This window comes from Lissotriton vulgaris, chromosome 6 (assembly GCF_964263255.1).
Source record: "Lissotriton vulgaris chromosome 6, aLisVul1.2, whole genome shotgun sequence".
NCBI lineage: Eukaryota > Metazoa > Chordata > Amphibia > Caudata > Salamandridae > Lissotriton > Lissotriton vulgaris.
The window spans coordinates 1478497459-1478509575 of NC_141694.1; the positions used below are offsets into that span (position 1 = coordinate 1478497459).

At 43.4% G+C, this 12117-nt stretch overlaps 1 protein-coding gene across 2 annotated transcripts in view; it reads left to right on the plus strand.

Annotated features, from left to right (window-relative positions):
- Nucleotides 1–12117, plus strand: part of WDPCP (WD repeat containing planar cell polarity effector) — a 2342145-nt gene that overhangs the window by 628700 nt on the left and 1701328 nt on the right. The window lies entirely within an intron of this gene.

Sequence of the window (12117 nt, forward strand, 5' to 3'; positions counted from 1 at the left end):
TTATATTTATTATGTTTGATCCGTTTGTGTTGCCCTCAGGAATCCCATGCAGAGTGCTAGTACAAACATCATCTGATCACAAATCCCGTATATCATGCTACTCATATTTTTGATGTATTGCTGATATTAACGTGAAGTATAAATCAGAACACAAGAGTGTGTAGCTTCGCAAACCAATCCCCAATTCTTTCAGTTGTGTTCCTGCTGATCCCTTGGGTTTTGTGCCATCTGCTGATGTGTATGGCATACAGCTTTGAATTCTGCATGTGCGTTTTTGTCCAAGGGAGCAAAATCTATCGGGCCAGCCGTCATATGGTTAGTACTTGGTTTTGCACATTCTGGCCAGAACTATTAATACCCTCTGCGTCTTGCCTTGTCATAGGCTTTTTGCTGTTCTGTTGCTTCGCTGCTCAACCCTTTTTGCCTGCAGCGATTGTTACCTTAGGTGGTAATTCACTTGCTTCCCCTCACCAAGGTGAGCCTAAGCCAGCGTGTGAAAATGTTTTCTCACCATAAGATCTGTTCATGTCTACAGGATATTTCCAGACATGGATAAGATCCTTCTAGCTCTGGTTAGATTCCTGCTCTATTAGCAATGTATATCATAGAATGAATTTATAAATCAATCTCACTCCCCTCCTACATTATCCTACATTCTCCCTCCATATTTGGTTTACAGTATGGATTTCAAAGGATATTCTAGAAAAAACAGAAAACATACTTTCCATCCAAGGTCAGTAGTACAGGACTTTTACGAATACAGTAGTTTAAGGTACTCTTAAGGGACCACCTGTCCACGTAGACATAGCCGTTCTGTGGCAAGCTTTTTTCACACTTTTTCTAGATAAATCGAATTGTATAAAAAAACACATATTGTTCAAGAATAAAACATTGTTTGAGATCTGAAAACACGGAAGTTTAAATTCCTTAGCACAGTATGGAAACCTTTGTCAACCATCTGATTCCTCCAGCAAGGGCTAGCCATTGAATATCGTATTTCTAAAAACCTACCTGAGCTCCCTTTCTAATGATGATGAGGCTCGAAATCATGGACAGACACCCTACACCAGATTATGTCTGACACTGGTCCTTTTTCCATTTCTCCTGATTAGATTGATAGGTGGCAGTTTTTTTCCTGAAAGGTGAGTTTTATACTTCCTTTCAAATAAGGACATTCTTGTTTCTGTTATCCCAGAATAATCCAAGAAGAGCAAATACCCGAAAGCTGTATCCAACTGGATTTTAAACCTGGTATTGATATTGTTTTCAGCTGTCTGTTTCCCCTCTTCGGCTCTTTTGCCTAACCAGTAGAAAATATTCCTTTTACGTTTTATCAAAAGGGGAAAAGAGATCCATGTTAGAAATCTAATAATAGATTATTAGATTCAAGTGCCTTCAGTCCTCATCGTTCAAGAATATTTTGGAATTATCACAGACTTCACTACAAAGTTGGCAGATGTCCATGCTAGGAACTGTAGGTCCCAACAGAAGGCCCCTTTAAGTGTTTGAAGTTGTTTTTACTGGTTCTTTCTTTGGTTTAACATGTGATAGGCGTTCAGTGGTTCTAGACACTCTACTGAAAAAGATACATAAGAAATTTGATCTCATGAGGTCTGTGCTGAAACATGTAACGTGTCACGGAGCATCAGAAAAGAACCATTTGTTTATTGACTTTGTGCTTGAGAATAGTGAGTGTTGGAATTTGCTGTTTGGAAGAGAAGGGGCCAGATGCATCAAGCATCCATTTTGCAATTCCTTATAAGCGAAAAATAAGGAATCGCTAATGAGGAATAGCAAAATGGAATGCAACAAGCAATCACTACAAAAATAGCGACTTCTTAGAATTCCTTAATTGCGACTCGCAAATTGTGAGTCGCAATTGATGAATACCTCCCCATTCATTCCTATGGGCCTAGAGGCCCATAGGAATGAATGGGAAGACAATCTCAATCTCAAGACAATATCAATCTCAATCTCAATCTCCACCAGACCCTAAAGCAGATGAGGAAAAATGCCGTAAACTGGCCAACTTCTTTGTGGAGAAGATCCAGAAAATCCTTGCCTCCATCCCATCCACCAACTTGAGCGAGGAAAAAGAGACCAACACTACTCCCACTTCCCCCCGTCTAACTTCCTGGGGACCAGTGACTGTCGAAGAGGTCGGAAGCACGCTAGACACCATCAAAAGCGGATCTCCCAGGGACCCCGCCCGCTACGTATCCTTAAGAAAGTGGCACCTACCATCGTTCCCACCCTTACCCATCTCATCAATGCCTCATTGCAACAGGGAGTCGTCCCCCCCAGCTGGAAGGCTGCAGTCGTCAAGGCCCTATTGAAAAAACCCTCCCTGGACCCATCGGACCTGGCCAACTACAGGCCAATATCACTTCTTCCCGGAACCAATAAGATTGCTGAAAAGCTTGTGAATAAAAAACTCTCACAATTTTTGGAAATCAACAATTGGCTTAAAAGCTCGCAGACTGGATTCCGCCCAGGGCAGGGTACCGACATCGCCCTTCTCGCAGCGGTGGAGGAGGCCAGAGCACTCCTGGACGCGGGGGGATCAGTGGCAGTGATCCTCCTGGACCTCAGTGCGGCCTTCGACACCGTTAATCACCAGCTTCTTATTCACCGACTCAGGAATATCGGTGTGGAGGGAACCGCACTGACCTGGCTTACGTCTTTTCTGAGCCAACGCTCTTTTCAGATCTGGGAGAATGACACCCGCTCCCCCGACACACCCCTCCAATGCGGCGTGCCTCAGGGCTCTTCCCTGAGCCCGACATTATTTAATGTCTACATGTCCCCATTGGAGGAGGTTGTCAATCCGTTTGGAGTGAGTATCGTCAGCTACGCTGACGACACTCAATTAGTTGTGTCCCTATCTCACCCAAGTCAAGAACCAGCGGACTTATACAACTGTCTGACGCAGATACAAGGATGGATGAACAGCTCATCTTTGAAACTTAACGGTTCAAAGACAGACATTCTCCTCCTTGGTCAGAAGGGGCTGTCCCTTTCACAGAACATCTGGCCCCCCTGTCTGGGTGCGCCTCCAGACCCGAAGTCCGAGATTAAAAGCCTGGGTATCTGGCTCGAAAGAGATCTGTCTTTCACGACACAAGCCAAAAAAGTTGACGGCACGTGCTTTGGGCTCCTCAAGTCGATCAGGAAGACTCTGCCTCTACTTCCTTCCACCTCTCAAAAACTGTTAATCCAAGGCCTTATCTTATCAAGGCTGGATTACAGCAACACCATCTACCTAGGCGCCCCTAAGGCAACCTTGAACAAACTACAGAGGATCCAGAATTCCGCAGCCCGTATCCTCACCAATACCCCTGCCAGAGCTTCGGCCAAACCAGCCTTGAAGATTCTCCACTGGCTCCCAGTGAGAGAGCGAGTGAAGTTCAAGGCCCTATGTCTGGCTCACAGACTTCTACAAAACAAAGGCCCTCCTATTTTAAGAAAATTTATCAGACCATACAAAGCCCCAAGATCCTTACGATCCGATCAGGAATATCTTATCATCATCCCTAGAGTCAAGAAGGCACGCACGGGTGGAAGGCGCTTCTCTGTCCACACTGCACACCTTTGGAACGCGTTACCCCGCGACCTTAGAAGAGAACCAGACTATCTCCGATTCAGGAAGCGGTTGAAGACTCATCTCTTTCCCTAAATGCTGACTCCTCCCCCTTGTCCCCACTGACCCGCAGTTGTATGGATCTTGGCGCTGGGATACTCACGGGTGACTACGCGCTTTATAAAATGTAATAATAATAATGTGCGAATCGCAATTAGCGATTCGCAAATTGAGATTGCGAGTTCAAGGGTGCAGGGGTGTCCAAAGGACACCCTGTTGCACCCCAGAATTTGATCTGTGCACATATGTTGCGCACACACATGCCCCTAGGGCATGTGTGTGCGCAACATGAAACTTTGAAAAATGCACAAAAGTGCATTTTTCAACGTTTTTGCAAATTACCATGAAGTTGTACTTCGTGGTAATTTGCGTGCCCTATTAGCGAATTGGCTATTTTTGAAACTTTCATGCATTGCATTTAAGGAATCTCAATTTGAGATTCCTTAAATGCAAACAATCGCAATTTAGCGAATTCTCTACTTGCGATTTTTGCATTTGGGATGATGCATCCCAAATGCAAAAATACCGGTCGCAAAGGGGCAGATTCTGAGAATCTGCCTCTTTGCGACCGTTTTTTAGCTTGATGCATCTGGCCCATGGATCGTTGCACTGGCATGGGGCTGACATGAAAGTTACATATAGGTATTTTCTGTGAGGACATTTTTTGCTGAAGATTGTCTTTTGCTACGAATTATTTGTTAGCTGTAAATGCTCAGCAATTGCCTCCTCTGGTTTACTTTTGGTGCAGTCCATTAATGGACCCTCAACTTTGGACCCCCATTTATATCCCAGTTTAAATGTTGCTCCTTATTAGGATAATGCTGAAACTTTTGGAGTCAAGAGTTCCACCTTCCTGAGTTGCTTGTATTTTTTTTACTTGGCAAGTTTTAAGTTCTCGATTGGATGATTACGGGGAATCCGATAATGCTCAAATTTGCACAGACGTACTGATGCCATTACTTGATTCTGGTTTGCACCTTCCATATCTAAGCCATCTAGCAGCCTTTGCTTTGTATCAACCACTTTTTCTCCAACTTCTAGCATTGCAGAGTGGCATGGGTTTAAGTTTTGATACTTCTGCTTTTTGTGCCCAGTGAGTCTGATAGTTCTCTTCTAAGAATGTTTAGAGAAGGAATATACATTTTGCAATCAAATGTAGGTGTTAAAGTGATCTGAAGGTATTTTTTAGACAAATATTACATAAAGAATGATACATTTTGAAAGTGTTTTTTGCATAATAAATAAGTGAGATTGGGCAGGAAATGTCGCTCCAAGAATTTCACAAAATGCCACAGTAGCATGAAATTACATGATCTGTCACCCGTCCTGTTATCATCGTATAGAATGAGGCTCTTCTTTATGAGCAGGACTTTTATTGACCTGTTGGGACAATGACATGCCTGTATCTGGGCATGTCACACTCACATGGGGGAAATGTCCAAGTCTGCATTGGGAAGCAAAAGCAGCCCTGGCAAAATGTTCAAATCAGCCCAACTCCCTTCCTGCTTTCTCATCTCTCTCTCCATATCTTTCCCTTTCTTTCTTTTCTCTTGCTCTCCTAAAGCCCCCCATCCTCTGTGCCTGCTGCAGTTACCTGTGGGAGCTGCAGAGGTGCCAGCAGTAGCCCACTGCCTTCACAGACAGGCCTCCAATGGAGAAATGCCTGAAGAAATAACCGGCCCTGGCAATGTCATGGATCCATGTGGAAATATAAATACTGATGCTAATGAATTACCTTACGTAGGCATGGATTTACAAAAATATCCCACTACGAGCCATGACCTAACACAACTTAAGTAATACAATTAGTTAAAATGTGGCAATAGTATTTCCATAACATATGTTGTCAATCTTCTCCACATGAAAAAGTAGTTTGGCCCTTAGCAAGATAGTCACTTGCCTTACGTTCAACTCTCATTTTATGCATTTGGTTCCACTAGGACCTTCAAGTTCTGTCTTATGAGCTATAAATTTACCCTACAAGAGTCACAAATTCCATCTTATGTGAGTTCAGATAGGACCATTATCTGAATAGCAAGGAAAGCACTACTATATCAATGATAAATTGTATCTCACAGAAGCCACAACGTAGCCCTTGCAGGGCCATATGATTTTTTTCCATGTGAGCCTTAAATTGCCCCTTCAAAATTCGTAATGCATGAGCCAGAGACTTTCCACCGCATGGGCCATGAAAATTGTATTTAATTGAGTCATTACTTTTACTCACCCTCCCCATTAGTGCCACCGCCCCCCCCCCCCCCCCCCCCCCGATCACCAACATGGACTATGCACTGGTTAAGAAGCTAGGTAGGAACCTGCTTTTGTTTCACCTGTGTGCCTGGTGGGATCTGTGACTTTTTGCATGATCCTTTCTCCTGGCAGTCCTGTTGCACATGGGTGGGGCAAGAACAATAATCTTCATTCTCTAGCAACGGTTGCGCATCATGCACGGCCGGGATAGTTTGGCAATTTCGGCAGGAAATAGGGTTGCCTTTGTGATGCGCTGTACGTCTGTGCACATGGGCACGGTGGCATGTGACTGTATTGAAGATTTTCGAGAACGTGACCATTGATACATAGATTAAGATCAGTGCAGAGGGTCGTACGTTTGAACCACGCATGCATTTACCACTCATGCCTTTACAACGGGGTGCGCACCACAAATTTGTCTTTACAGCGCATTCCTTTACACACACGTTGTTACAACAGGGAAAGTGTTGGACTTAAAGTCCAACATTGGTCCATCTACACTTTGCTAAGGCAAGTCGTTGTAATAACTTGCGTGGTAAAGGAATGCACTGTAAAGACACATTTGTGGTTTGGACTGTGTTGTAAAGCCACAGTGTGGTTCGAGCCACGTTATAAAGGCTGTTTCCGGTGCAGAGAGGAGGGTGCCATTTTGGGTGATGAAGGTAGAGTAGTTGAGATGTTGAGGGATCAGAGTTTTAGATAGGATGGAGACTGAGACATGAATGTACAGCAGAAATGGAGAACTCTGAGGTCCCTTTAACGGGGCAGTAGAGAGAGTGATGAAGGAAGCCTGACTTGGAGCGAAGGACCTGTGTTTGTGAGATGGAAGAGACCAAGAAAGGGATTGATCCTGAAAAACGCTGGATTGTAACTTGTTTGGGGAGGGGACAGCAGTCAATTGTCCTATTGATTTGTCTCACGCAGAGGTAATGAGAAAATAGCAATGCAGGTAACATCTAGGGAGAAACCTTTAATTAGGACACTAGAGTTGCCTTAAAATGCACACCATCTCTCAGACTTTGTTGCAGTTGGAAGACTTCTTGGTGACAGATGTGCCCACAGTCAGACATGCACGACCAGAGTTCAGCTGTGTTCTTGACCGCGCACTTACCCAGTAACATTGCCAGAAGTGAACCATTAAAATGATAAGGTGAATTGCTAATTAAGACTTTTTATAATAAGGCTGACGACTGGGAGTTTCAGGGAAACGCTTAAGCAACCTGGCTCTGACAGCCACCTTCATTACTCCAGGTTGAAACCCGTGGTGGTTATTATGTCATCTTTGTTAGATTACAGAATTCGCTTGTAAATTGCAACTCCCATTAGCAACTCCCTATCATTATCCCTTAATTATACCACTGGAGAGGGTTGTAATATACAAGCATTTCTCAATCGCAATATTAGCATTAATTAATTTGAAAGCAGTGATGCTCTATCTCCATTCATCGGGAAATTATTCCTGTCATTTATAGCTATTTCACGGTGGATGCACAAAGTTACAGAAACTGCCCTCATGATTGACGCAAGACCTTGCATGCCAGTCTGCAGAAGCCAACGCAGATCAGAGCACAGCAGAGTGAATTCACTGAATATTAAGCGGTATTAAATTTCGCTTTTGCCAGCAAATGGTGACTATATTTGGCCGTTGTTGAAGCAACACATTCTTACTGAATTACAGTGATTACTACAGATTTGTCGAATAACGTGAGCGGCATGTTTCACACTTAGTCTGTTATCATCTCGTAGCCCTACCCTTTGATATGTATATACATGGTATTTCCATAGCACAGACATAACTGAAAGACTGAGTGCTGCACAAGCTCACAGGTAAAGGTACATCAGTGATTAACTAAAGGAGTAGCCTGGTTCTGAGAGTGGAAGTGGACTGTTATTGCATCGGCATTTAGTGTTCTTCATAGAGGTGTTTCTCTAGATGTTTCTCAAATTGGGGCAGTGTTGGGACAGTCCTGTGTTTTTTTTGCATTCCTTTGTTTTCGGTCTGATGATGTCCTGGCTGCCGGCGTGCGGACAGCCAGAAGAAATGGAGTGCTTCTCAGCCAAATAGCCATGATGGCTTGGTAAATGATGCAAATTGTATTGGAAATGGAGGGTCCTGGATAAGGGAACCAGAGGCGTTCCATCATGGTGTTGGTGGTGTGATTTTAGATGAGGTGTGCGGTGGTATGTAGCGTGCCCTTATGACAGACCACTGCGGAGTCTGTAAGGCCATGGAACTGGGGGTCGCCACCATACAGATGCAAAAGTATAAGGGTTTGAGCAGTAGTTCTGAAGTTGGTTTCTTGGAGGAACGGTTTCACTTTTTTTAGTGGCGAGAGCTTGTTCTCGGTTGTATTGGTTTTGTCTTGGCGATGTGCTCCCAGAGGGTAAGGTCAGTGTCCGGGATGAATCCAAGTGATTGTGAGTTGGATGAAAATTAATGTTCTAATCTGGGTTTTTTTTGTCTCTGAGCCAGGTTCTGACTGTTTATTACTTATTCTTGGCAAACTGCAAGAACTTTGGTTTGGTGTGGTTGGACTTCAGGTAGAACCTGAACATCCAGGTCTGGGTGAGGTGCATTCAGTGTTTGAGGCATTTGAGGTCTAGAGCGGAGGATATTTTCGAGTAGAGTTTTAGGTCGTCAGCCTATTGGTGAATTCCAAATTACTGAATCATGGACCTCTGCACAATGCCTATATGTGCCTGCTTTGGAGACATTTGGCTGGGCATGGCATTTAGGTTGAGCTAACTTTGCTGCATGTCCTAATGAATATTCAGTTTGGGTCTGGCTTCCTGTGCAAGCGTTGTCATGAAGAAACTAGCCTTTACCTAGTTATTCACTGCTATGACATTGTGCCAGCGATAAGACAAACAGTCTTCCCGCCACAATGACCTCACAACATTTTTGAACGAGTACAGTGTCTATTTCCCGACTACCCCAGTTCTTCAGAGAACCAAGAGATGTGGTTGAAGGATAAAATGCTATCTGTCTGCATAGACCAGAAGGAACTAGTGGAAGGCAGAAGATCAGCCAAATATCCTTGATTTCCCATTCTCTCCTGGGTATCTAATTACCGGAGGGCAATGGTTGGGGCATCAAGTGGTAAGCACTGGATCTCCACCATTCTCAGCAGCTGCTCTGTCTCTCATAACCCTTGTGAAGTACAGTGTGTGCCTTGAACTCTTTAAGGAAGAATGAGCACAACACACTGTTGGGTGGAGCTTGAAATGCTAGAGAAAAGTGGTGGGCGTGACCAGGTGATACTTAAATATTTTTGAAGGGAGAGATAACCCATGAGGGAAGTGAGCAACAATGTCAGGCAACCTATTCATTGTTTTAAATAAATAAAATCAAGCGCAGGAGGAAATTCCTGAGTGGTAGGGAAGGGTGGCAGGATGAGAAGGTACTTTTTGTCTATATTTAGTGGGCGCAGATGGTAGAGCACTGAACAATACGGCATAGGTTTCCCGAGTAAAATGTTCCAGCACAGCTGTCCACGGCGCCTGCTTAGTGGGTGAAGGGAATAATGAGAGGGCATAGAGACCAACAGTTGTAAATGGTTTAATATTAACAAACCTTGTTGGTTCCTGGTGACTTTTCAGGCTTTGTTGTCATTCAGTGGCCGAGTTATCAAGGCTGAAATATTGCCCCCACCCTCTGGCTTCCTTTCTTTCTCCTGATCAACCACATACCACCTGCAAGCATAATTTATAATAAGTGAAACCCCTAATGTCCACTGATGGTGGTTTCAGTTAGACTGGATACAGCTAGGCAAACAGTGCATCACAGTACCATGTTTATAGCCATGACGTAACTGACATCATGGACAGTGCTGGGAACGCCAACTCATTACGTGGTTGCTGCTAATTGATTGATCCATGCACATAACTGTATGTGCATGGATGGATGTGCACACATCCTACCATTTAGGTAACAGGAATACAGGGCAGAACATAGTGGAGTTTGCTGTGGGGTGTTAGTCCCTATATGTGTGTCTGTACATGGGAGAGAGTATTGAATGCCAAGGCATATCATCTCGGTGAAGATAGTGAGTGTGTGTGTGTCTGGTTTCACATTGTTGTCATCAATTGTCATTTCAATTGCTGCATTGAGGTTATCAATGATGTTCTAGAACCTGTAATGAGTGATGTTATTTTTGAAGTCTTAAGCTGGGCATGGCACAGTGCGACCTCAGTTAACTATAACTGGTGAATTTCACTGACATTTTTTTCCCCCAACTATAACATCAATTTAACCTTAGTTTTTTCAGTGAATAGTCTAAGATTTCTTTTAACGTAAAGCTACAATCTAGTCAAAATGCCAAAATATAAATGGCAAGTCCATTGGCTTTATCAGGGCGTCAGCACATCAAGATATATAATGGAGACCTATTGGCTTTGTCAAAAAGTAACTGCAATAATTGATCAATTATCATAATCTTATAAATACACACATGACAATACTTATTAATAATAATTATCAAAAAATATTTTAAATAAAGTTATTTTACTTAAAACATCCGTAATCGTGTTTGAGCTTTTCTTTAACACTCCTCGGGCTACAAAATGCATCCAATTGACCAACAGCAAGAATTCTCCCCACTCCAACTGAAGAGCATACAGCTTCAGCTCAGAGTGCTTCAAAAAATATAGTAAGCTCTTTCAGTGACCCAGGAGACTTACTGCCTCATTTTGAAATGTTCATAGGGTAGCTGCTGCGTCCCCTGCAGCCCCCACATCATTTAAAAAATGCTTTGCATTCTAGGGGCACCACAAGGTTGAAATAATGCCTATATAAATCTCTTTCAGTTTGACAAATCTTCACGAAATTTTCAAAACTAATGGGGCGCTCAGGTCAGCTCCTGTCTTGAAAGTTTCGGGGTGATTACTCAAGTGGGGGCCGAGAAAAAAGGGGGGTCCCAAAACTTGTTTTCTCCGTGTTAATTTCCATAGGAATTTTGAAACCGGTTACAGCCCGAACTGCTGAACGGAATTACACCAAATTTGGCAAAAAGGTAGGTCTTGGTCCAGAAAGCAACCTTTTTTTTAAATGGTGTAAATCCGTTCAGTAGTTTCTGAGAAATAAAAAAATATATATATTGATATCTGAGCACTGAGAAGGAGTCGCGACTCTTGCCGAGCACGAGCTGACTTCTGATTGGCTGCCAACACTCCAAACCAGGAAGTGTTGGCAGCCATCTTGTGACTTGGTAACAAGTCACAAGAAATCCGAAAAAAAGAAGATAAAAAATAAGAAAAGGGAGCAGGTTACAAACACTCTGACCCCCTAGGCCTGCTTAGGGTGTCCCAGAGGGACCCCAGGGCCAAAAAAACAATTTTTTTAAACAAATCGTCCGAATTTGTGCTGGGCGCGCATCGGGACAAGAAAAGCAACAACAAAAAACGCGGGCTCCCAGGTCCCGGTGTCAATGTCCAATTCTGAATAAAGACCACCTCTCCGGGCCTTTATTCATTATGTGCTGGGGGCACGCAGCTCCCCCACAGCCCCGTGGGACCGCCACCTCCCCGGGACTTCTAATAAAATGTGGGGGGGTGGGCTCATGCCCCCGCCCCGCTGTCCCGGGGACCGTCACCTCCCCAGGACATTCATTAATATGGGTGGGGGGCCTCACGGGCCCCCCAAGCCTTTGGGACCGCCACCTCCCCGGGGCGTCACATATTACATCATTCATGACATGGCATATTACATCATTCATGACATGGTCAGTGACATTACTCATGACATCACTGATATCTCAAATGACATCATCCACGTGATTTGTCTAATATGTGAATTATGTAATATGTGACGTCATCAGCAGTGCATTGCGGGGGCGCATGTTATAGTTAGCTGAACTAACTCTAACAGCCCAATTTCTCTGGTTTTGTGTGAGTAAATATCCAACTAACTAAAACGTCCCTGAAACCTGTGTTTTTTTCAGTGAATATATATATGAATTAGTTAACAGGGGTTAGTTAAAAGTCTAAAAGTAATGTAAATTAATTTAAGTAATTAAAATAATTAATTATAAGTAATACAATTTACATTTATTAAGTGATTAGTGAATAATTTAAATTAATTTTGAGTATGAAATAATTTCTATTTTAAGTGATAAAATGTAAATCAAGTATGGAACTCTGGCTCGCTTTGTTCGCTCTCCAGAATTCGTGGTGCTTGTTTACGCCATACCACTTTCAAAGTTCTCTAAACGCCAACAACCGTGGTGCTA